Source organism: Neocloeon triangulifer, unplaced genomic scaffold, assembly GCF_031216515.1.
Source record: "Neocloeon triangulifer isolate White Clay Creek 2 clone unplaced genomic scaffold, ASM3121651v1 ptg000012l, whole genome shotgun sequence".
Taxonomy (NCBI): Eukaryota; Metazoa; Arthropoda; class Insecta; order Ephemeroptera; family Baetidae; genus Neocloeon; species Neocloeon triangulifer.
In genome coordinates, this window is record NW_026775554.1 from 9,553,281 (window position 1) to 9,579,977 (window position 26,697).

Genomic DNA, 26,697 nt, shown 5'->3' on the forward strand with positions numbered 1-26,697 from the left:
TTACAAGATAAGCCGGCGTGCAGCAGGAAATATAAAATATAATACTACAGAGTGGGGAGAGTTTTATTTTTGTGCGGAAGTCAGCAGTTTGCAAGACCATCTCCGGCTAATTATTATCCCTGCCGCTGCATTTATCGCTGGTGGAGGAACTTGTTTGTCCAGTCCGAGCAAGACGAGATGACAATCAATTTTGCAGGCTACAAGCATTTCCGACATTTCCCGTGTGTTATCTGGACACCGTGATCAGCAGTAATAAATTCTCAGTTAGAATTGTTATTTGACTGCCCAATCCAATAGAACAAAACCTTTGGCTTTTCAAAATCATTATTTTATTTTTTGGAAAATCAACAGTGGAATTTTTCATCTGAAATTCGTTGAAATTCTTATTTGTTAAATTTTTCTGAAAGAATTTCAAAAGTTTTAGCCCGTAAATTCATATTCAACAGCAAACTAATTCATTTTCCACTTGCGTTAACACTTTCCTAATTTCTCGGCATTAAAAATTCAAAAGCGTCCCACTTTCGAAACTCCAGCAGAATGCATATTCAAATTAAACGAAAATTATGCTAATGCAGTGTTGGCCTGTTTACCCTTTTGAAGGAGTTGAAGCAAACAGCTTAACGAGCAGAATGGGGACCGTGCATGCCCAAATACATAATATTCACGCGCAGCAAACAACACGATGAGACCGGGGGTGGAGAGACAATTAAGCATGGGAGCGCTCTGGCCCTTATCATTGCCAGCCAGCTGCGCGGCACCAAAATAAAACACGGTGTAAGAGAGAGAGAGAGAGAGAAAGGCGGTGGGATTTCTGTCCGGCGGCGTGAAACTCTCCGCTCATCCCTCCCTTCAGCAACTCTAGGGAACGACTTTAATTAATTTTTTGAAACACTCGGCTAAATTCAGCCAACTCGTTTTCTCGACGTTCCCTTTGCCCCGGAGCCGGAAAATTGAGGTGCGCAAAGTGTTTTCCCAGAAGGACGGACCTTCCTTCTGACACTGACTCACTCCACTTTCAGATCGACGCGGAGAATTGGCAGAAACTTTGTCCCAGACAAACTTCTACATCAAGTCAGTTTTCCCTTTCCTACAAACGCAGTAGAAATTTATCTGAATTTCGACAACAAAAAAACCAAGTTGCTTCGGACACAAAATTTTGAGGCAGCATGAAATATAGTCTGGAACCATCTGATGCTGAAAATCAAACTGGATAGTGTATGAATTGAAAATTAGAACTCTATATATTGATTTAACGAGTAATTAAAAATTGAAACTTTCTTGAAGCATGAAAAATATATAGGTATGCATTTTAAAAATTAACAAACTCCAGAATGTTTTCATTCAAAAGTTACAGTGGTAAAAAAAACACACACACAATTTATAATTATTGTGTTCTTTTCCTCCTTAAAAGACATCCAGCTCAAATCTCTGATTGTTGTAATTTGAACATCTTTTCCTGCGAGTCATTTTCCCAAGAGGAATTTTTTTAATTATATTTTCACATACTTCCTCGAATCTCTTAACAGCAGGAATTAAGCACCCACACACATTCCTTTATGGTCGAAGTCTCTAATCAGCTTTATTTACAAATTTATAATAAAAGCACTACCAATTATCATTAGATGCCCATTTGAAAGTGGTTTCCATGTTCTTTGGAAAAAGTAATTAAATTTTAATCAAATCCCTCTGATCGTACCACCCACTTTAGGAAATTCAGCTCCAACCCTTTTCCACTTGACGATTCCATTCATGCTTGTTTTCGCAGTGAATGTCAGAGGTCAGTCTTTTGTCAAAAGGTCGCCGATTCTTCTCACCCCGATCTTTTGAGAGGCTTGTTTGCATGAAGTTGAATAATTGAAATGCAAACGAAAAGAGGGGCCGGCGCCGGCGAGCAGCAGGACACCCCAATTTGCTGGCAATTCGAAAAAGCCGCACGACCTCGGATGAAAAAAAAACAGAGACCGCACACACTCCACACATAAAGTAGTATGTGGCCGTGCATTTGTGTGCGCGAGAGTGTAAAGTTTAATAAAAGAAAGAAGGCAGAGTGAGAGAGATAATGATCGCGCTGGGAACATAATAACGGCGGCGCTCTGCTGCGGCAATGACGTGCTAAACCTCTTTCTCTCCAGCCCTCTCGTATATTTTTACAGCCGCCTGAGTAGATAAACAAAAGAAATTGAATATCTTCCGCCTCCTGTTGATACTTACAGCTGGCAAATGAAGGCAGCGGTGTGTTATGCAACCGGGCAGCCGTGCCAGCGAGACGCGTTGCCTACCCTGCGCCTGCCATTCAACAGAATACTAATTCGGCTGCACTGACGATAAAAAGCAACTGTCTTTTTCAGCTCATCTCTCTACATCTCTCGGAAATAATAAAAACACTCGTCATCCCTGCAAACTTTGCGCGCATAAATTTATTGTGATTAAACTCTGCAGTTTGACGAGTTCGAAGCTGCCGGGATGTGAGCCACTTAATTTTTAAGTTTGCATTTTCTCTGGGGAATAATGGAGTTTTATCTGCTGCTTCCTTTGTGCCGTCGTTTTGTTTACAACAGGAACAACGAAGACGACAGCAGGAAAACTAAAAGAAATGGTAGTTGATGTTGCAGTTAGCTTCTCTCATTTTTTACTTGTCCGTCAAGAAAGACCCGCGACCCGCTTGCTGGCTGAGCAAACACCGAATTGTCTCGACGACAAAGGAGCAAACTTGTGGAGCATGAATTTTTTACGACGTGCAGATTATGTCTTAATGTGTGTTTGCACAGACGACTCACTCAGACGAGTCCATCAATGTTGAATATGCTCAGGGGTCTGAAGAAGATTTTAGATTACATGTATGCTCCGTGTTTACAATTAGTTAGTGTGTTTGAGTTGATACGACCTGGTTTCAACTGTTCAATATAACGATTTGCATTAACTTTGAAAGGGAAAAATTAATTTAGTTCTTTGTACACTGGCAAACTGCAATTGATGTAATATCTTTTGATTAATGTGAATTTTTTCTTTTTAAGATAATTTTCCTCTCTATTATGTAAATTGATAATTTTATTTGAATGTATGTATGATGTACCTGGGCAGTAATTGCCTTCTGATACAATCAATAAAGAAACTTTGCAACTAAAGGTTTATTAATTAATCATTATATTAAATACCAAAGTTATACAGACACAAACATAAAAAATAATGCATACAACCATTAAAAACAAAACTAAGGGTAGAAATTGCCTTAAATTTTTTTTTAATCTGCTTTAATTAGAGTGAAGTCACTCTTTTCACAATTGAATAGGGGATGCATTCCAATTTTTAAACGGATTTTGTAAATTTAAAATTTTAATTTGGCTTTTTTGGAATTTTAATTTTCTCATAGCTAGTTTCCAACTTAATAAATACAGTATTATCAAATCAATCATATCATAATAAATAAGGAAAACCATGGTAATCATACTTCGTAAAAAGGTGCCGATCTTTAAAGTTAGTTTTTTAGTCATTACAGAAGTGTTGAAACATAGTGGCTCTATTTATACAATTATGCTATTTTTCTATAAAAAAAAACGTATAGGCACTGAATTTAGTTTCAAAAATTGATTGTTTACCACGAAAATAATATTTTTGCCAATAGAAAAACAATTAAAACTTTTTTATTTCAAACTTTCAAATGAACACAATGGTTGAATTTTTGAATCCGAATAATGACATTATTATTTGCTATTAAGCATTCTGACAAAATTTTGTAAATAAATTTGATATTTGATTCGAATTTCATTATTTTAATTATTCAATTGCTGGTTTATAGAACTTTAGATTAAGCGTAATTTTAACAATTCAAATCATTCTCATTAGTTTTCTGAATGCTTCCTTCCTTCCTCACTGTTACCTCTCAATTATTCCATCCCTTACCTTTCATTCAAACGGTTCATTTGCACATCATACTTTTGTTTATAGCTCGCTTTTGAAATGGCTTGCTTTGATTGCAAAATTCTCGAATCGACGATATTTCAAAAGACGAGATGACGTCTCAGCCAAACAAAAGAGAACAACGACCGTGCACGTATGAACGTGTCTGCGACAGGTGCGTCATTTCGTAATCAGAGTGGCGCCGAGAGGCAAAAAAGGAAATCTCTCGCAAAAAGAAGCAACGCCTGTGCCCATTTTTCCCTTTTTTAATCACGTAAAAAAGCAACTCGAGTGCAAATACGACACCTTCCTCCTTCTCTTCGCATTCATTTTTCAACGAGAGACGAGGCCCTTTCATCAGCCTTTATCACAGAAAGAGCCGCCAAGGCTTTTCACCAGCAGATCCCGTTTCGACTTTGATCTTGCCGAGAATATTACGCTCTCACCTGAGAGAGAGGCACGAATGTATATGCTCAGATTTGCGTGTGCCAAAAATCTTTCGCGCTGCCGGGATTTGGGCTCCCGCCCGACCCCTGAACAGCAGTCAGAAGCGCAGGTGTATGAAATTACAATTATTCTTGCGGCGCTCCACCGCCGCGCCGAATGTAATTACAAACAAACACGGACGGTCCTTTGAGCCGTGCATTATTCAGCCGACGGAATATTCATGGGCGCACCAACAGAACGGCCAACTCTTGGCCAATTCAATTACTCGCGTGTGTGGCCACCGATTGTGCTGTAGCGATTTGCAGCCTTTTTCCATGGCCAAATACTATATCCTTCTCAGTGCGGGAGATGGGAATTGGGCGTCAGTTGAATCGAAAGCCGACTGGACCGGAAAATATTACATTTGCGAATCTGCGAAATCCCTTAGCAATCTAAATAGATGATTCGCCATTTTTCAGAGCTATGCACACAAAAATGAGATTCTGATTTCCATTGCTCTTCTTCTAATTGTCAGTTAAAGACTTCAAAACTGCCGTGAATTTATATAAAAAGAAAAATATGCAATTACTTTGACGACTTTTTTTTATTTGTATAATGATTGAAATGTCTCAATAAAAAGAAATTCCACTCAAAGAATAACTATTTAATTAACATATTATATATTTTATGATTAACTCATTAAGTAATTTTAAGTAGATTTATAAAATCATATTAATCTTATTCCACACTGTTTGATTTAAAATTGTCTTTTTTTTAGCGATTTTTGCTTATGAGCATCATAAAAATTTCTTTCGTAATTATTAAATGTTCATAATAAAGCGGAAACTATTAATTTAGGATTAACACTACAATTTTTTCCCAATAATTTCGCTGGGAATGTATTGGAAAAATAAATTCAGGGTTTTTTCTCGTAGAGTATTATACAGTTTCGTAAAATTTTTTTGAGCAAACTTGAATCTTTTAGCCAGGCTGAGGCGCACATTGTGCCGATCTCTGGGTGACTTGGCGGCTGCATGCTTTGTTAAACGACGTTTTTCCTTGCGGCCAAAAAACCTGGCTGCAAGCAGGGCGGAGGCTGCGCTGCCAATATCACGGTTCACTTAATGCCGCTGTTGCCGCGGGCGGGAATTACCCTCGCACACCGCAGCCGAGGAAAGATCTTATCGCGACTTAATATTTCATCGATTATCGGCCTGCTTTTTCTCGCAGCACCGCCGCGTGTGCGTCGCGAGCTACGTGTGAAATGAGCCATTAACGAATTATTATGTGAAGTTACCACGCGCGCGCCACTTTTGGAAAAGTTTAATAAGGTGGCACGCACGTTTGCATGGTTGATTGCAGTATGAATGGATTTTTAATCCTCCCCTCAAACGCAGCGCCAAAGTTTATCGGCCAGCCGCGCCAATTTCACCAGATGAAGCCGATTGATTTTTAATCGCAGCCTGGCGATAGGTCTGCGGTTTAATTGTGTATTCATTAATCTCCGCCCTTTCGCTTTCAAATTCATTGCGAATTTTGTTTATTCATCGCCCGTTTTATTGCTTCCGAGGGATTCGATGTGGAAATTGAATGTGCAAATATTAATATTTGAGAGCGCGTGGTATTTGCCCAATTAAAATTATAACAGAATGTTGCTCGCGGCAAAGCCTTGTGATAGACGACGTCGAATTTGCAACAAAATTCGCAAGCGTGCGAACAAATCCGCTCGCGGCTCAGTAGTAATTCCGGTGGCCGAAGATCAATACATCATTTGCAACTAAATTTAAACTGGCCATGTCGATTCATGAATAATTAAGAGTGGTTGAACATCCCGAGCGGAAAACGGCGACCTTTCTGAATAAAGGGGAGATTTTTCCCAATGCGGGGCAAATAATGATATGCACAGAAAAGGGCAAAGGTTGATCAAAATAATTAGAACAAAATATTTATAGTGTATAAAAAAGGGTTACTAAAATTTTTGGAAAAAAAATGATATTTTATATTCCTCTAATGCGTTTAGGAAATCAGGTTACTCTGTTCAAAATGCCTAAGTAAACGTATGAAGGGATGTTGGGAGCAAATCTTAAGTTCTTTTTTTCCACTCGGGCGCCAAATAAGTTGTGCTGGAGGATTTGCGTCGAGTGCTGGAATACATTAAACGAAAGAGAGAGATTTATTCGCGTGTCTCGGCAGCGGCGGTTGAGATTGCGAGAACAACACACGCAGCAAAAGAAACAAGAGCATAATCCGGCGGACGAGAAAGAGAGAGAAGCTCTGTCTGTACTATACCTTAAGAGGGATGAGCCCAAAGAGTCATCCAGTCGGAGAGTTCTCCGCCTCGGCAGCAGCCCGCAAAGCCGCTTACACTCGCGAGACGCGCCTGCAACAACACAGATTAAAAATTAATTGGGGCTCTGCGAAATTAGTTTTTAATTCCAATTAGGATGAGAAATTAGCGGGAACGATGGAAATTTAATATTTTTTCCTGGAGGCTTAATTGAAATAACGAAGCACTCTTAACAATGAAGGTATAATGCTGATTTAAATTAAATTATCTTTTGTTGTAAGAGGTACAATTAATATTGTTTTCTAAATATTTTCCAAAGCAGAAGTACTCTTAGATTTGGATGTTTTTTAATCAATTGAATTTTTGCCTTAATTGGATCTGAATAGTTTTATTTTAGAGGAGTAAATTAAATTTAATTCAATCAAAGAATATTTTCATGATCTAAAATTTTGATTGCGCCAATGCCTATAGACCGCGGATGCTTAAATGAAAGCAAAGGCCAACTCCTGAACTCTCAGAATTTAAAGGCCGCTGCCCATTTCCGCTCAAACAAAGCCATCCTTCTGGAGTTTGCAAGCGATTTTGGTAGAATTTGAAGATAATTAGAGCACCATCGCCACGAGCCATTTGCGACCAAACGCCGGCCGTCCGCCACTCCATTCTCAAGCACACGCCCAGAACAAACAGAGCAGCCGAGACGGCGATTGCATTAAGCTAATTTCGCCCCCAGTGGCGCATGCATGTTTGCCCAGCCATAATCCTAATGACAAAGTACATAATAGCCGGTCGGCTGCCGGTGTCGGCGGCGACTGCAAGTTGCTGCTGCAAAAGCCTAGATTGCTGGCGGCGCCTCTCGGCTCGAGAAGCACCGACTTGAACTTTGGAGACCCTTGATGAAGTCGCACTTGTTTTAAACTGGGGCACAACACCCTTGCTTACATCGCAAGGCTCCTTTTTGCTTCGCTCACTTAACGTTTATTGCAGGAAATCGTGATCTGCTTTCTTCCTCGGAAATTCAAATTGGCAAAAAGTTAAATTACGAGACGAGAAATGGCCCAGGCGCTTGATATTTAAATCCCCGCAGTAAATAATTATGCAAAAATCCCTGCGTTGGCGGCGGAGCGGGCGGGCCGACGAGAAGTTTATCTTGTAAATGATGTGGTTGTGGTGGGAGAGAGTTCGCAGCGAGAAAAAGTGTGGTCTCATCTTTGCGGGCGCGCGCCAAATGATGGATGGATTAAGTATTTGCATAAACTGGCGTCGCGGGCGTGCGAGAGAGCTGCAGAGAGAAAGACACGCACACTTATTCCGCTGTCTCCACGCACATTATATGGAAAAATTGCCCTGGTCGTGAAAATTTGCTGCACCAGTGGCGGATATTCAAGAGTAATTTTTATTATTAAAAAATAAAAAAAACACTTCTTCTTGCCCACAGTCGATATTTTAAATTTAAAAATTAATCTAATTGAAACAAAAAATGAAATGAAAAAAACTTAAAATTTGATTTTGAAAAAAGATTAATCACAACAATTGCAAATTGTATTTTCAACAGTAGATAAATGCCTCAAAATATTAACTTTATCATGCATGCATGACAATGTATAAATGGCATAAAAAAATGAATATAACTGTCTGAGCAATGGTAGATTAATTACGTTAAAAATTCTAATTTGCAACTAAAAAATTATACATATCAGTCGAGCATGAAAGCTGAAAGAATTAAGTTAAGATATAAACCTCATTATTGCAACTATGGTAATAATACGAGTGAACCTTTCATTGTTCGATTTGCCTAGACACAATTGTTTTCTATAATCCAATATGATTTTCTGGACTCCTTATTGGCATAGCTAAATTAAATCCTTACAAAAATATAAAGAGTCATTTTTTTTTAAATATCATCAAAAATTTATCTCCAATTGTTGTAAATCTTTCTTTTGAATATGTAAATATGGGATCCTTAAAAAATCAGCAACCACAAAGTCACTATTTTTTTTGCACAAACTGTTGCAAATTTTCAGCGAGAGAACAGATTGTAAATCTAGTCCGGCATTTTCATGTTTTCTGTCCAGCGTTTAATGTCTTTTAAAGCACACAAACGCCAACTTTTTTAATTTTTTTTTTGTCGCCAGAGCAGTTTCTGTGATGAATTTTTGGATTTGCTCGCGGCAGGGAAACGTTGGCGGTGCCGCCACTGCGCGAGCTCGTTGGAAAATGTGTGCGTTTTGCACGCTGCGAAAGCAAATTTTAATATCAGCAGTGTAGCTTTTTGTACGTATAGAGAGGAGCGCGCGCCGTGCCGCAGCAGCTACTCAAACACACACTCTTTTTCACAAATTTATTCATATAGGCGCTGCAAATATACAAGCGAAATGATAAATTGCCCCTTGTAAAATTTGCATAGCTCGAGAGATATTTCTTCTTTTGGGCTGATATGACGCGAGAGCGAGAGCAGCCTCCATGATATTTTGTGTGTCATGCCTCATGAGCTTTATATTTACCCTTTAGCTGCCTCATATGCATACAGATCACGCTGCAAATAAAAAATATGGAATAAAAAAAGAGAACGCTTTGCGATCTTGTGTGTCGCGAAGAACGGGCGTGCAAAATGAAATGTGCACAAGCGAAAAAAAATTCGCTCTCTCACTCCCGGCTGGCAAATGAAAAAGCTTTTAACTATATTAAAAAAGTAATTTTTGTGACAGTTGTCTTTTGCTGGTCGTGTTTTCGCTTGCGAGCGAGCGTTGTTATTAAAATGCTCTCTTCATTACACAAACGCGAGCCCGCAAAAATTTCAGATGTGTGCGCATTGTTTCGGATCTGGCGAACTTCAGGGCACGCTTTTTAATTGCGGTCTCGCTTACATGCAAAAGGTTTGCTCTTTTTAAAACGGCGTGAGAGAGAAAAAGGAAAAGCAATCCTCTTTCTGTTTCACCCACTCCCCAGCTGGAGCAGCCATTTGCGAAAATGAGAAAGACAAAATTTAATTCATCAAGCTCCTTTCAAAATACTTTATAACACAACATTCCGACTGCTTCACCGTCGAGTGCGCTCTCCATCAGTCTAATCAGCCGTGCCAAATTATACGGAGAAAATATCCCAATAATAAACCTTTGACGAGGATTAAAAAAGGGTTGATGAGCGAGCGTCTGCTCTCTGCTGTATAAAAATTATTAGATATTGATTGGCGCGAGCCATTGATCCGTTACACGAATAATGGGCACTCTTGAGTTTGAAAAGAATAAGAAGCAAAGTCTCTCTGTTCAACGGCCCTCGACTGCTTTTTCATCTAAAATTCAAAATGAATTCGCCGGCACGCCGCCGCTGCGACCGAGAAGAATTGTGTCAAGTAAAACGCAAGAAGTCAAGAGGCCGCTCTTTCTTTGTCTTTTGCAAATCCACCTCGGGGCTTTCTGCAAAGGCGGCGTAAATTTCAGCGCATAATAATGCCAAAGAAAAGGAATTGCAAGAGAAGAATTCGGCTCGCCGAAAGAGAAAAAAATGGAGAGTGGTGGCTTTTAAACCATACACACACACGCTCGGCTCTTTCTTTCCACGGTGGTTAAATTATAGCATAAAGGTCTCTTTCGAAATCCTTTTGCAGCAAAGCGAAAAATTACGCTCTCCTAATGCTGGCTTCGCGTGTGCGAAGGGAAAGCACCTCGGCATAAACAAGCCAGGGTGAATCTCAGAGGGCACGTACCCGAGACGCATTCGCAGACACACCCCGGATTGTTTTACGCCCCGTAATGCGCGGCTCGCCTGCAACAGCAATGTAATAAACCTTAAAACACCAAACTCGAGTGCTATTTCGGGGCTGCGTGCGGCGGCGGCGAGCACAGCCTCAGCCCGTCGCAGCCCACCCGGGAGACAATTAGACCCGTAAGTACTCAGACGAGAGTTTCCTTTGACGCAAGAATTTCTGAGGACAGAGCATAACATTTTAAATGCAATCGAGTTTGTTTGAAAAATAAAATTTATCTAGAATAACTCACAAAAGTGCAGAGAACTATTCTCAATTGCAAAAAATTTAAATGTTCATTAGTGTTCCTAAAGGATCGTCATGGATCGTCAGGCCCAGGAATAACTTTCTGGACGCGCTGAAAACCTGCCCAATGGAACAATTTCCTACCCTCTGTAATATGTGATAAGAACAAAAACAGTCAACCGAGGTTCACTGCGGCGGATGGGGTCTTTTTGATCTCAGAAGTTTAAGCTAAACTCTTGCTAGTGGTGGTGCCGTTTTACCAACAATTAATTTTTTTTTTCAATAAATTGTTTTCAACAATTGAATGTCTGTTGAATGTCAACAATGTATTTTTATAAACAACAATAAGTTTTTACAAAAAAAAATTAATTGCATTTGCAATTAATATACTTAATGATAATTAATCTCATTTCTGAATCTGTTTCTTTTCTTTTTCTTTTCGAAAAAAATCAACAGATACGATATATTTAAAAAAATTCTAAATAACTTTTTAATCTTGATTTTTGCAATTCAGACCATATAAAAGTTTTAAATAAATGGTTTTTGCTCCAAGTTCTGCCTTAATCGTATTAATATTACTCGGCAAGAACCAAATTCTTCAAACATACCAGACTAGAAGTGGATCCGATTAAATTTTAATCAGCTGATTTCAAGTCTGCATGCACTCAAAGGAACTTCCACATGCGCGCAACGTCTCCTTTGTCAACAACTTGTTTCTTGTTATCTCTGAACATACGCGGCGCCCCTTTGCTTTGCCTTGATATACATGACGCAGTTCTCCCTTTCTTTGTGCCCTACGAGCAAGACTTCCAATCCAATTTTCTGCACTACTAGCAGGAAACTAGTAGTCAAAAATGCGAACAGTCCCCAAAGTCGCAGGAGAGTGGGGTGCTTGTGTGAGCAAGTTTGTATTCAAAAGTTAATAAAAGATTTCCAAAGTTTGCGCTTATCCTCCAAAAGAGTGCTGCGCTGCTCTTTCGTGGATGCCGCCGCGAATCTGCAATACCAAACTTGCCACATTCATCATTCCGGCATGGGTCGCAGTGAGGATGAAGAAGAAATTTAGGAAAATTCGACAAAAATAATACGCCTAAAAAAAGAAAACTTGCAGGGTTTATTATTACAAACACACTCGTCTGTCCGAATAAGGAAAAACTTCATTGTTCTGAATTTTCAGAAAAAAAGAGGAAAATGTTGTGTTCCAAGAAAACGGACATTAGATAGGATTTCCTCCGCTTTTAAAAATAATCCTTATCACAAGCTTGTGCCTTCATATATTGCGGTCTTCCTCTCACGTGGTTCTGAGAATAGAATGAGGGGACAGAAACACACATCATTACCTTTTTTTGCAATACAATCCAAATGTTGACGATAAGATTTTTTTGCTTCTGTATGAAAGAAAAAGTTTTAAATTATTTGATTGAAATGCATTTTTCTTTGCTTTTCAGTCCAGAGCTGATATAATTCGTGAGTTTCGTCGGAGAGAGGAACTAATCACAAACCATCACAAACGAAGAAATCTTCTAACCCTGTGCAAGCCCCTACAAATTCGATCAGGACTTAATCTTCGGACCGGCGAAACGACGAGGGAGCGGTTATTACCTTCACATCCCAATGACCTCCGACCCCAATACCAAACCTCTCTCCACGTCTACAAAAGCATGTGAGGGCAGACGAGGATTTGTCGATTTTGAATTAATATCTGATGGTGTGTGCGCGCGCGAGAGGCGTAAAGATTATTGGATTTCGATCTCGCCCGATACACTTGGAACATTAATTCACCTTGCACGAGTAATCAACGGTAATGAAGCCAATTTATCAGCGCTCTCCAGTTCTGAACATTTTACGGCTTGAATCCGCGGGGAGTCAAAATTCGAACACTGATGCAAATGATCAATTATCGGCAACAGTGCAAAAGTTCGCCTTTTTTAACTGCTGCGCTGCAGTAGAACAAAGTTCAAGAACAACTCCATAAAGGTTTAATATTGACTCTTTTCTCATAAATGCACAATTCAAGGATTGCAATTGAAATGCACTCTGTAATATTAGAATTCAGAATTCAATATAAGAGTTGGCAGGATATTTTCAATTTAATCTTTTTAAGCAAATAAAGTTAGAGTAAAACTTTCATATTAATTTAAAGTTGCAAAACATTTCTTAATAAATATCTCAGGAGAGTTCAGGCTTACTTTTAAAAGACAAGTCTTCTTTTTTTCTGATTCTTAAGAACTATCAAGAGACATTTTTTAGGAAAGTTTTAGATTACACTTGCTGAAAATAGTAGTTTGACCGTCAGACAACCTGTTCCCCCGAAATATGATCGATCTTGCTCGAATATAATGATTCCTCGTAAACGACGCACATCAGGTAATAATACTTTTGAAACTCAATGCTCGTTAAGAAGACAAAAGAAGAAGTGGAGGAGAACAAAAAGACCGGGACTCCACTCTCAGATACCAGCCGTATAGAATGACAAGAAAATATATCTCAATTTCTCAAATCAGTTTTTTTATACATGTTAACACTACCTGCCTTAACAGGTTACGGTGGGCGTTGGTCACCTGACATAAAAAAATTAATTAATTAATTTCCCGCGACGACCGATAGCAAATACATTTGAATCAATAATGCCAAATTTATGATCTCCCGGTAGAAATTTGACCCAATGAACATAAAAAGTGGCGACGTGTGTTGTATTATTTGTCCTATCTGCCCACTATAGAGGCCATGACAAAAATTGGTACGCATTTATGCGGAAAACCAGTCGGCCGGGCAGCTTGTCAAAAGTCTGAAAATGACAATTTTAATTTGGCGCCAGGGTGAATTAGAAAGAGCCTTCCGGTTTGCTCGGATTATGCGTATGTACGCGCAGAGAGGGAGAGGCTCAGAGCGAAAAAAGCAACGGTCGCTTTTTCATGTGCCACTCGCCGGTCATGTAAAAGCAGGCCGTTGATTTTTATTATTCGCCGTGGCTCGACGGGCGGGAGGGCTGGCTTGATGAGGCCTTTGTCACAAACACCCAGGCGAAAAATGCAAATTAATTTTTACCTCTCTCTTCTCTCTTTGGCTCGTTCGTTCTCTCCCTCGTCGGATTTATGAAATTGTGTTTGTACGCCGAGCGCAATGAGCGAGTTTCAGCCGGCGATGTTTATGTTTTCACACACAGTGGGATTTTTTTGAATTGGATTTTTCCTCTCTCGCGCTCCACCAGTGTAATGAGTTGTTGGTCGACGAGTGAGAACTTCCACGGCATTTTTACCGCCATTCATTTCATTCCAAACGGTCTTGCAAACAATTTCCATTTAATCTGGTTATTAATTTTGAGCTCAAATGACTACTCAGAATAGTTCACTTGGGCCACTCATGGAAATATGAAATGAAAATTTTTCAAATGCATTATTTCACATTCATAGAAAGACCGCATTTCTAGCAAAAGAAAAATCTTCATAAATTTCATTTTTTTTCCTGCATAATAATTTATTTCTAACCAGCCATTTGGGAGAACACTTGATTTGTGACTGAAATTTTATTTCAAATATATAAATTTTTTGAGTATAAATAATGTGATTGCTTTCAAAATTTGAAACTGCTTTTTCTAAACAAAGGTTGTGAATTTGAGGGAAAACAAACAAGCCGCGCTTCTCCAGCTGGTTATGAAATATTCACAAGCCTTCAAATTGGAGATCTGTGGGAAAACATTAACAAGGGAAGTTTGGCAGGTTTAGCAAAGTTTTCCTTTGAGACGAGAACTTCCGACAAACAATAACACACACGCTGTTAAATTCCGCTGGCAATAATTGTCAAAAGACGCGAAATTGTTGTTGTTTCCTTCGAGAGCTTGACGGTTAATAACGCATAATATTTGCAGTAAAAACACACAAAGCAGAGCAAACAGCGCCTCAACTCGCACAGGGATCGGCGCCGCAAAACGCACCCAGCTTATTTCAAGTGCAAATAGCACGTGTTTGTGCATATGTACCGTGTATATTATATGTACTCGCATTTGGTAAAACTAATAAGTAAAAGCCTCTCTAGCCCTCTATCCGGCGCCGGTCGTGAATAAATTATGGACCGAGCCAGTGTATTGACACTGCACAACTGAGCCAAAATAAACAGGCCTCTGTGCACGCGGCGATACAACTCATGGGAGCGTGGAGTCGCTTTGCGGCATCCACGGCAAATAATATAATGTTTGCATGTTCAGCGCAAACGAGCGGCCCTTCTGCCGTATTGGCTTTTTACACTGGCCGGCGCATTAATTATCGGCAAAGCGCTAATTAATATCCCGCTGCGACATTTGCGGATCGACTTTTAAAGCGTTATTGCCGCCGTGTGTAATGAGAGCTCAATTTTAAATACACTCTGCGTGACCGCACGCTGCACATTAAATTCAATAAAGAGGTAACTGGAGAGCTCCGTTGGCATTCAATAGGCAGTTTTGTATCACATTACCTTCCTCATTCAACTTTTATTTAATATTCATCATGCAAATCGTTGTTCACGATTAATTCTCTTAAATAGTAATTGAAACTGATATCAAATTATTTATATATTTTATAAATTCATGAATTGATAGGTTCGTCAGTTCCAAAGCTCGATAGTAAGAAATTCTGCAATGATGACTGATCTAGATTTTTCTTTAAATATTTCCATTATAAATATTTTACAGTTCACGGTTGATCCAAATTAATAACAACGCAGTTATTTTTGAAAATCCATTTAAATGATACGAGATTATTAATGGTGTGGAGTCGCATAATTGCAGGTACGCGAACAACCTGCCTACAAATGCTGCTTCCAAAATGTACCCACATACGCTTTTAGCACGAACATAATTTTTGCACAACACAAAAACACCGCACTGGTCCATTTTAATTAATGCAGCGTGAGTGTATGTTTGTGTATTTTCCAAAGGGCGTGTAGGCGCATCATATTTACGGCTTTCGGAATATCGCGGTTTCGCCGCTCACGGTCTGCATTATGCATGGCCCTATTCATATATGAAACGCACATGAAAGCTTTTAATTGGCCTTTCGTGCCGAAAATGGCCTGCCATTTAAAATTCAATCGTCCTGCACTGGATTTTCCGTCGGCCAATAAATTTCCCGTTACAAATTCGAAAAGCTGCTTTATGAATGTTTTATCGTGAAATTTGTTTCAAAGATTTACGAGACGGTGGAGATTTATGGCACTTGCATATCAGCGGCGCTTTCTTTTGTGTTTCCAATGCTTGCAAGACACCGCATAAATAATCAGGAAATGGTTCAAGAACCGGCCACGCTTATTCAGCCCAGATAGATTAAATTAATGTGGTCGGCCGTGGTCTGCTGGCCGTGTAAATAAAAAGGCGGTTAGATTTGTGTGTTTTAATTGATTCGCCCGTTTAAAGGGAGATTTATCTGCTTGGCCGAAAGCCAATCGCCGCCAGAGAAGCACACAATTCAGTGCTGCGGAGGAAAAAATGTTTCTCTCATCTGAAGGTGACCCGGGATAAAATTTAGCACGAAAATGACGCGGAAAAACAGCGCGGCGGCGGCAGCATCGACCAGGCGCACCATTGATTTCTAATTTTTTATGCATTAATTCTGCGCCAAAAGAGCGATAAAGAGGCCGGATGCTGCGGGCAAACAAACCGGCGCGTCTCTCACCTGCCGCTGATTCATGGCGCGGCGATTAATCAACCGAAAACTCATTCTGCGTGAAAATTATCGTGGGCGAAATTTTGAACACTCGGCTGAGTAATGCGCGATTATTCTGCTCGCGAACGCGAGATTCGGAGCGGCAACGCAAACGGCAACAGAATTTTCCACATCGACGCTTTCAAATGAGAGCGCTAGAGATGTGTGTTTGCATTGTTGAGCTGAGCTGCTGGCATATATACATATCTGCATTGGGGTGTTTGTGCCGTGGAATTTAAAATTTATCAAAAGTACGAAATGGTTTTGCACTTAAAATTTCTTATACTTTTAACAAGTGGATTGTAAGAGAAATTCCAAGGAATAATATTCTGATAATAAAGCATTAAAAATTCATTAAATATTTTTATTACAGCGAGATTGCTTTTACTTTTGAAAAAGTAGGGGTTTATAGAAAAGTTAATAATTTCCAGATATTTTCCTAAAAACCTTGGAGCTCACGTTCACGTAAAAATCATTTAAAAAAAGATCATGAATTGGAACAAAAAAAAAATGACTGAAAATTTTTTAAAGGAAAGACAAACCATTAAATTCAGGCTCAGGACGAAATCTGATCAACTTCTAAATATCTGTTCAAGTGTTTATCGTACATTCAAAATCAGCTATAGAGAACTAATCTATGTAAAAACGTAATCATGAGATTTATTTATCTAAAAATTTAGCTGACGGCGCTAAAATCTGCAATTATAAATTATTTTAAATAAACTGTGGTGAACTCGCTTTTGATAACAGAGCCCTTATTTTGCTCTCTGCTCACAATTGTACAAATATCTTTTATCTTGCATTATTACACAATGGGTAAACAGAAATGCTGGCTTTGGATAGTTTGGATAAACACACAAAATGTTATTTCAAGCAAATTCATCATTAGCTAAATGTGCTGAAGTGTGTAGAATTGTCCTCCCCGACTACATCTGCGAATACAAAATTAGAAGCATATTATCAAGCTCATTAGAGACGTTATTCGCTCGCGCGCGCAGCCAGCAGTTTTGATCTCATTAAAATTATCTTAAATTTTCTGCAAGAAAGGCCTAATGAGGCAATAAACACGCCTTACTTTTGGCAATTTGCGTTGGGGGAAATCGCAAAATTCGGTTCAACAACAAACGCCACGCTTGTTTCGAGGATCAAATTAAATCTCGGCGCTCTCCAAAATTCGGTCGCGCTCGCGAAAGGCATTCTTTAATAAAAGTTAAGCCATCGCAACATTTAACTTTGCTCTTAAGCGCGCGCAGCAAGCGGCGCTCTCGCGGCACAAAGAGAAGCAATTTCGCCAGTGACGAGCTTAAAAAAGAGCAAACAAGGCGCGCGTGTTTACACACACACACTACTCGCCATCCACCCCATCCACTCGGGCTACAAACCAAGCAGAAAGCGCATTTCGCGTGCCGTCGGATTTGCCGAGGGAAACCCCGCGAGACGAGGCAGAGAGTGCGGAATTATTAAGAAAAGCCACCCCGGCTAATAACTCCGTCATTCGTGCTGCTTTTTTGTCGCGCCGTATAAAATCCGCAGTGGTGCCACCATTGCCACTTTCAAAGCCCTCGCATAAAAACACATTAGCTGCTGTGTTTGAAATTAACTGTGATAAAGATTCATATTAGGCTAAAAGCTTTCCAGCGGCGGTGCCGCGGCGACCCTTTAATGGCGGTTATATCCCTTTTTATGTTGCACCGCGTTATTATCGCCATTATTGCCATTTCGTCCAGGGTGCGAGCGAAACACTTTCAACCCTCTTCCGCCCACACGCGACTCCACAGACTTAATTTCGATTAATTAGGTCCTGGTAGACAGTCGGCCCTTGGGGAAATGAACTTTGCAAAACAGACAGTAAATTAATTTCTGGAAGCAGTCTGGAAGTTCTGCGCCTGCAACAGAAAAAGATTTTCGGCCCTATTCCTTTTTGGCCTTGTTCCGCAGAGCCGTTTTCGGCCCTATTCCGGCTCTCCTTAATTACCTACCATGCACTTGGTTCAAATGTTATCATTTTATCAGAGAAAATGAATGCTTTATAATATATGAATTTTATAATTTCTTTTTATTGTTAATTTAAAATTTAAAAAAAAAAATTAGTAAAATGTAAAAAAAACTTATTAAATTAACAGTTTAATAAAAAATTAAATTAGTAACTTGTGACTAATCGCCTTTAAGTGGAATTACGTTCCGAGAAGCTAAATATTTCCCATTTGAAGTGGTTTCTTTGGGTTCTAAATTCACAAAATAAAAAAAAAATAAAAAATAAAATATGAAACAAACGTGGAAAATTAATAATCTTTTTTGGTCCTAATTTTTGCTATCTGAATTGATAGACAATTTCAGAAGGAATCTTTTGATACATATCTTTCTTTTATCACTATTTTTATCAGATTTATTTAAGCCATTTTCTCATTATTTTTTATTATGGTTAACAGAAAAACAATGTAGATGAAAAGGAGTCCCAAATTCATTCACCCTCGAGAAAGATTTTTAATTGCCTGTCACTCTGCATAGCGGCCATAAGCAATTCAGGCGGATTTCAAGCATTAACCGAAACGAGCAAAAGTTTTCTAGGTCAAACTATAAAATTGAAAAATAAAGCGTGCGCTGCGCCACTTGACGCATTCTACCCTAGTACACAGGCGGTCCAAAATTGCTTTCTCCCCCGTCGGCGCGAGATTTTGCAACATCGCACCACTTATAAATTTCTCTCAGCCCATTTAATTTGCCTAATGCATCTGCCATATTTGGAGCCGAAAACAAGCGCGCGCGTCTCTCTCGAGCCAAGCGCTTTTTACGGCTGCCACATAAACGTCACAGCGCGCAAAGTTTCGTCATTAAAGCTGCGCAAATAAATAATTAGACAATCAATTTCACGAGCGATTTAGCCGAGAAAGTTGCGCCGGGGCAGCAATTGCACTCGGCGGCGATAATGGCAGATTTATTGTGGCAGCGCGGCCCAGAGGCTTTATTTATCGACTATGGCTGACTCTGCGAGTACATATAGACTCTCACACGTGAACAAGTGATCATCAACCCGACGAACGTTCGGTGTTCGGGTCATTAAACAAAAGCAAAGCGCGCCACCGCCCCACTTATTAATCGGCATTAAAAATAAAATGCTCTGAAAATAGAAATACGATTTCCGTTTGATCGATGGTGCTCGTTCGACTCGGTCAACAAGCTTTTCAGCAGAACACGCTTTTTTTCTTTGCAAATGGATCAACTACATACACTTCTTTTGCATCATTTCGGATGACACAATGATTGGTCTCGGCCGCGTGATCGACTCGATGCTCGAGTTTCATCCCTACTCGGACGTGTTAAAACGTCAATCACAATCAATTTGATGGAGCCGAGTAGCTAAACGAAGTTTCGTGTTCGCATGCAAAAAGGTCGAGTCGGCTTCTCTCTGTGCATTTACGCGTCGCGCCAGCCTAATTGCTATTGAATGCAAACACTCAATTCGAAACGACGGCAGCGGTCGAAAGGACCTTTTGATTGGAAAACACAACGTCCCGTGTTTCTTTTGTGTTAGAATTTCAGCCGATTCAAAGTAAATTAATCAGTATATTATTCAAGCAAGGTTCATTGGATGAAAAGGAAATCATTTCCCATTGGTGACTTTGAGAGAGAAAAAATATTTTAGATGCTCACAATCAGGGTAATTTAATTATATCTAATTTACTAGGCACTGAATTATCATCTTAATGGGATACACAAATAGGCAAAAATTGCATAGGTTTTCAGTTTATTTATCTCTGAATAGTGCTTTAAAATTAAAAAAAAAAACTTTAATTAAATTCTCTAGAGATTTGAAGTTGTATAGGAACAGTATCAGTATTAAGGAAGAACATTGAAAGAAATTTAAATAAAAAAATAATACTTAAATCACTACTAAAAATATCAAATATCGCATTTCGTTTGATGTATTGAAGAAAAAACCTGCTATCCCTTTTAGACTCACCAAGTGATACAAGATGTTTGTGCATGTCCTTAAAGTAATGCGAGCCACGTTCTTGTAACAAGATTATGCATACGGGCAGCTTCTAGAGTTTCAACACCGCCCGTGAGAAATCCAGAACACTCAAAACAGCTCTCTCTGGTCGAAACGAATCCAATAAGTGCGGATTAATGTTTCGCTCGGCCGTCCGCACATTGAGATATTCATAAGTGCGCGGCTCGTCAAGCCTCTGGGGCCTGAAGAAAAAAAAAACGAGACGACCGCAAGTGGCCCATGTATAGTGTATAATGCATGGGAATTACTCCAACCACCCCTCGCCGCAGAGTTTTAAAAGCGCCGGGCTTTCGGACCAGTGCGGTTTCGGCCGAAATATCCGGATGGTACTACAAGTGAATTACAGACGAACGCTTTTAAGTCGGCCGATATAGCAACCCTGCGTGCCCTGGGTGTTACTCCACTCTTCATTAGCGCCGTGTAATTTGAATTTATGGACGACAGCGAGCTGCCGAGCCAACGCGAGATTCATTTCAAAACTACTCTCTGCAAGTTCTCGGCGACCCGATTGTTCGCGTCACTTTGGGATTCGAATTTAAGCGCATTAGCGTAATTACATGCGACAATTACACTCTCGGCTTTCGGAAATCGGATGACGAGCTCGGTGGTTTATTGCTTTTGCCGGAAAAGCGGCGTGCTTTGTAATCGGCAATGTGTCGTTTTGTTTCGATCGGACATTGCAATTGTGTGCACGAGAATGAGTTATTTTTGTTTCAAAACCAATCAAAACTTCATTAATTCAGATTTTTTCTGAATAATCATGTGAAGATGAATTTCAAAAAGTTTATCGATGCTCTATTTTTCATTATGTTTGATCTTAATAACTTTTTATTTATTTTTTAATATTATTTTAATTAACTGTTATGTTTAGATATGCATGTAACTGCATACCAATAATTATTATATTTATTATTTATTCTTCTCTGACGACAGAAAAAAAATTGAAATTTTAAAAAGAGAATAAAGATGGTAAATAACATTAATAAAATAAATAATAATAGCTAATATTTATCGACAACCAGTTCATGGTGCGAATTATCAGATTATAAAAGAATTGAAAAGAATAAAACAATTGACTTGCAGATCATACTTATAGGGAATGAATAAAAATGAGAAATTAATGCTTTTATTTTTAAATTGTCATGAAATTAAAAATAAGAGATGATTTTTCAGGATTTAAATTTGTTGGAGTTTAATCTCTGAAACATCTGAATGATTTAAAATCTGAAGCGTGCAGTGATATGAAAAATCAAATTCCTCTTTTCAATTGGTCAAATTATTTTAGTTTAATATTTTGTATTATTAAATAACGCAAATTACACAAAATCTTTTTATTTAAATCCACCTTTTTCATCTTCTGCATTTTCGTTCATTTTCTCAATTACATCTCTGAGCCGTCGTTTCGAGGTGGAAAATGCGAACCTTATCCCTCGAGGAGATCATTATTTCGCTGCAAAGCAAATTACGGCGGGGTGCAAATTGGGCCGCACCCGCCCTCGACGTGACGGACTAAAAAGCGTTTTCTCTCTTGAAAGATAATTCCATTTCTTGTTTATTCAGAGCAAAAAAGGGAACAGTGTATCGGTCGCGCCGCAACAAACGAGTTTGCCATAAAAAAACGAGGACAATTTTGCGCTGCTCGCTCGCGCCGCACGAGCGATATGAAAAATTTTTCTGACAGCTGCCGATACTATTATTGGTTCGCAGCACTTTGCAACCGTCGACAACTCGTGAGCTGCGCGATGAAGCTTTGCAATCCTCTTATTGCATTTAACCACCTACGTATTGACGACGTAAACGTGCCTACATTGATATTGCAATGGCAGCCACCGCTCGCAACTCGGAAACTATTGAGCAACACACTTTTTCCACGATGCATAAAAATTTCAATGCATAGAATAGAATGCAAAATGGAATTTAAAAAAAAAATGATACTTTTTCCCAGTACATAAATGCAATGGATGGTAGAAAAGATAATTCATGATTTGTAAAGACAATTTAGGCAGCAGAAAATCATTATTTGTAAGTATTTGAAACAAAATAATAATTTTGTCCAAAAATAAATTTCTGTATGATTTATCACAAATTTGAACTGTTTCTAAAATACAGCAATTTATTGGAAAATTTGTTTCACATATATTTATTTTTATTTGCCTCATTGCAACTGTACAGTTTACTTCTATTTCCCATATAAAAAGCAGCCTCATTTGATATTTTTGTCTCGTGGGTCGCGCGAGACCAACAGGCATGCCGCTCACGTGCGATAAACTTTTATTAAAATTCAATTCAAGCAGTCACGTCAATGACCACCGGCGCCAATGGATGCTGAGCAAGAGAGGAACAATTGGCCGTAAAACATCAGGTCTGCGTTTTTCTCTTTCCAATGCAGTTTGTGTTCGGCTTTTCGCTTTATACGGTGTGGCAGCGCCAGTCTGCTTTGCCTCGATAAGTTGATAATGCCGAACACGTCCTGCTTCCTAATTAATTCAATTTAATTTCTGCTATTCTCGGCTTGGCGGTCGCCGAGGAAAATGTAAATTCGTATTATAATAGTAATATCGATAGAGGTGTATCCAAAAGTTTTGGAATTCAATCGCAATTCGGCGATTGAATAGAAAATTCAATTTTGAACAAAGGACCAATCGGTTTTGAAAATTGAAAATTATATTTTAGCCTGAAAAGTTTAAATGAAATTTAAAATTTGATGGTTGGGCCAAAAATTTTAATTTTTTAAAATTATTTTAGAGACTTTCTTAACTAGCCTATGCAGGGTTGAAATCATGCATATTCCACGGCTTTGTCAAGTGGCACAAAACCTGCTCTGATAGAAACATAGGGACAAGCACCGAGCTGGTGAGCTTCCCTGCTCTCGAGCTGGAGACAGAAAAACAAAATCCCGTGCAGTTGCGAGATTTACGAGCGTTCGTCTGGCGCGCAAACATTTGAATTATGAAGGGAGAGAACATGCAGCGGATGAGAGATGCACTTTTTCTTAATCACACTCGGGTCCGTCTTCAGCTAGTCTAATGCGGCTGTCATGCCTGGTCTGAAAAGTTGGCGCTCAGCGAACTTATCCTCTCCGTAATCTGGACCAAATCCCGGCTCTACATGCTGTACATGTGCAGCTCTCTCAATTTAGAACTTGTGCATTTGTGCGCGCACGAGCGGCTTCATTCAGCGGCTCGTGGCGAACACATGCATTTATTATTTTATGGTATCTGTTATGAGCTGCATGTTGGCGCTGTAATTGAATTGCAGCACGCTGTTCTGCGTGTTTTTAATTAGCTTCTGCACTGTAGCACCAACATAGTTTGCATCTAGAGGAAATTTTTTAATTTAATAACTTCACTGAACACGGTTCAGGCACTGCTGTGCGTTATTTATGAAACGCATTATACTTTATTAAAAAATAAAAATGATGCGACACAGATTTTCACTCGTATATTATCGCAGTAGAGTCGGAGAAGAAAATGATTTAAAAAATTTAAAAATCAACCTGATAAACGAAAAGATTTTATTTAATAAAAAATTAACATAAAAATGTCAATAATTCAAATCAAAGCTGAATGCTTGCTACATGAATTGATCTAACATTTTTGATGAACACAAATTTAAAATTTGTATTTTCACACTGCTCTTGCAGATATTCTGTTATTCAACAGAGTAAGCTCTAGATAAAACAATAAAAGTAAAAACTGTCCTGCGTTCCAACATTTATCAAAAATATTCTTAAATTCGTCACTTCTGTTTCAATATAAAACACACACCCTCGCGTCGCACTGCCCACTTGTTCATACTGCTCGTTGTTTATTTTGCGCCTGAAAAGCTTGTCGTTTTTGATTTATTTATTTTTCCAGATTTGTCAGACGTGCCGCTGAAAAAGGCAGCTGGCGCGAACGACGGCCGAGTTTTGTACAATAAAAATAAATATGCGCGTGGTTTATCTGGAACACGCATACATACGAGAGCAGGAATTTGTAGCGGCAGCAGTTTTGTGCATGCGTGTGTCACCAACGGTGGTAATCATATGTCATGCTGTAAACACCACCAGCACACATGTGAGCTCGGGATAAATCCTTCCTCGGGGAAATCTAGCTGCGTGCGTTTATATCATTATGATGCATGCGCGTACTTTGCATTTTGCGAAACGACGCAATAATAATGAAAAAAGCGGCTGGAATTACAAATTAGCTTTTTAGCCAAAGTGAAAAAGAGTCGACGCAGAGATTTAATTAAAAAAAGCGGAGATATTTCGCCACTGCACTTATTCATCTTTCTTGTTTTACTGCGCGTGTAGTGTGAGCGTATTTCTTTCTTTGTGTTTCAGGGGAAATTAATTCTGCAGAGAGTGCGTGCCGCCTGCGGTCGCCCTCCTGGGCTGGAATTGAGCGCGGCTCGCCATTGTTGCTCTACATTTTAATTTTCTCATTAACAAAGAGCGCAACTTTGGCCACGCGCTTCTTTTTCTTGCGGGACACGACAAACCGCCGCGAGCAGAGAAATTTGCAAACTTCCAACTCGCTTTGTTCCGCGCAGTTGTAAATTCACAATTGTCTGATTTATTTCACCTTTTTTCATACTTTTCCTCCAAGTAAAGTTCTGGCAAAGAGGAAGGAAAGGTGGCACTGCTACTCGAATTAACGTCTTAAATGTTCCCTTCTTCCTTTTGTGGAAACTCCGAGACTGCAGATAAATAATATTTCCTCTCTCCATATATTCCGGCACAGCTTTCTTTGAATAAAATATTATCACATCGCACTTTTTCTTGTCTCGAGAGCAGTAAAAAGCAGAGACGCGATTTATTTTCATAAGCAACGCTCGAAATAAATAAATAAAATATATGTATATTTATTTCTTTCGTCCGCGAGACAGAGGGGAGCCGCCAAAGTTGATCCTAGAATATCAATCTCACCGAGAGAGGACTGGCGTATTATTTTACTACGAAATCAATCCGGCATGAAATAATAAAAAGGGGTGATTCGTCGTCGTCGGGGAGGAGAGGCGGTATAAAAAAAGAGGATAACAATACAAATATATGGCGGTCTGCGCTTTTATACCGTCCTGCATAAACTTTAAGAGGGTTAGTTGAAGCAGCAGAAAGATGCACGCGCTGCGATGGAATAAGAAGATAAGAGAAATTGTGCCGCGTGCAGTAAATAATAAAAAAAGAAACGACCGGCAATTGAAAAATGATGGCGGCCGCGCGTTGAGGGCTTTCGAATTGCTTTTCCATTTCGCGGAGATTGTTGTTATTTGCATGGAGAGTGCGCTGGCTGCCATTCATTATTTTAAAAATCGATTCATTATTCTAGCTGTCGGTCTGTCACTAGATGAGGTTCAACACGCTTCATCATCAGCCCAAAGAGGGAACTAGGAATTTTAATAAAACTGCACTCTGAATAAAAACGCAATTTCTATTCAAGCCAACGACTCTGCGTCGACGATCTGTATTTAATTAGTGCTGCTGCTTCGTCAGGGGTGCCACGATAAGAAAATTTATCGTCCTAAGTCCTGATTAATGCGCGACGCCAAATGCCAACAGGATCGTCATAAATTCGCGCAGTGCACTTGCAACTAATGCCGCAACTGAGTCATGCCCCCTCTCCTTCCTTTCCGCGCGTATCCAATTAGTTCTGCTCGCAGATAATGCGTTTTTTAAGCTGCACTGCATAAGAAGAGGGAGAACGGGGGTTAACCCCCTGAGCTATGCAACTGGCTACGCAAATCCAGCGGCTTTTGTTCTGCGTTGCCATGATTGTGCGGCTGGCAACATTTTACTTTGCGTCAAATTGTTTTTCATCCCCCTTCAGCCTTTTTATTTTCAGTATCCCTCGCGCGTGTTGTGTATCAAAATATGGGGAATTTGATCAATGGCCCCGGATTGCATGGATTTTCTATGGCGTGGTCCAATTTTGGGTTTTGTGAGAGTGTGTCATAAGAGTCATTTAATCCTCACTAATTTTTAGGAATTGCAGCTCGGGTTATTTAAATTGGTTCTTGCAAATGAAAAATGTATAAATGTTTTTATAATTTTGATCTAAAAACTTTTATTTCAAAACATATTATTGCTGCGGAGGACAAATTGGTCTCCTGAATAAATTTCTGTTCTAAAAGTTAAAATAAAAAATTTAACAGGAAGTTTTGTCTCATTAAATGTATGGTCTGCGTATTTAAAAAGGTTTATTTAAATAAACAATTTTGATCATTGGATATGGTATAAATTTAATGAGCAACTGAGCAATTATATTCTCTCAGTTTAAAATATTCCCTCAAATTTTGAATTTTTAAACCGAGATAAAAAAAACAACAACAAAAGACAATCATCTTCAAATTATTCAAACTAAATATAATTTAAAAATATCTGGTTGGCTTTTGGAACTTGTGTTTTTTATTTTTTAATGCCAGCCAT

At 39.1% G+C, this 26,697-nt stretch overlaps 1 protein-coding gene across 3 annotated transcripts in view; it reads right to left on the reverse strand.

Moving 5' to 3' along the window:
* LOC132197435 (uncharacterized) overlaps window positions 1–26,697 on the reverse strand; it is a 149,127-nt gene that overhangs the window by 81,115 nt on the left and 41,315 nt on the right. For all 3 annotated transcript variants that reach the window (XM_059620728.1, XM_059620726.1, XM_059620727.1), the window contains one exon: window positions 6,613–6,703. The gene's annotated coding sequence lies outside the window, so the exon portion shown is untranslated. The remainder of the gene's footprint in view (window positions 1–6,612; window positions 6,704–26,697) is intronic.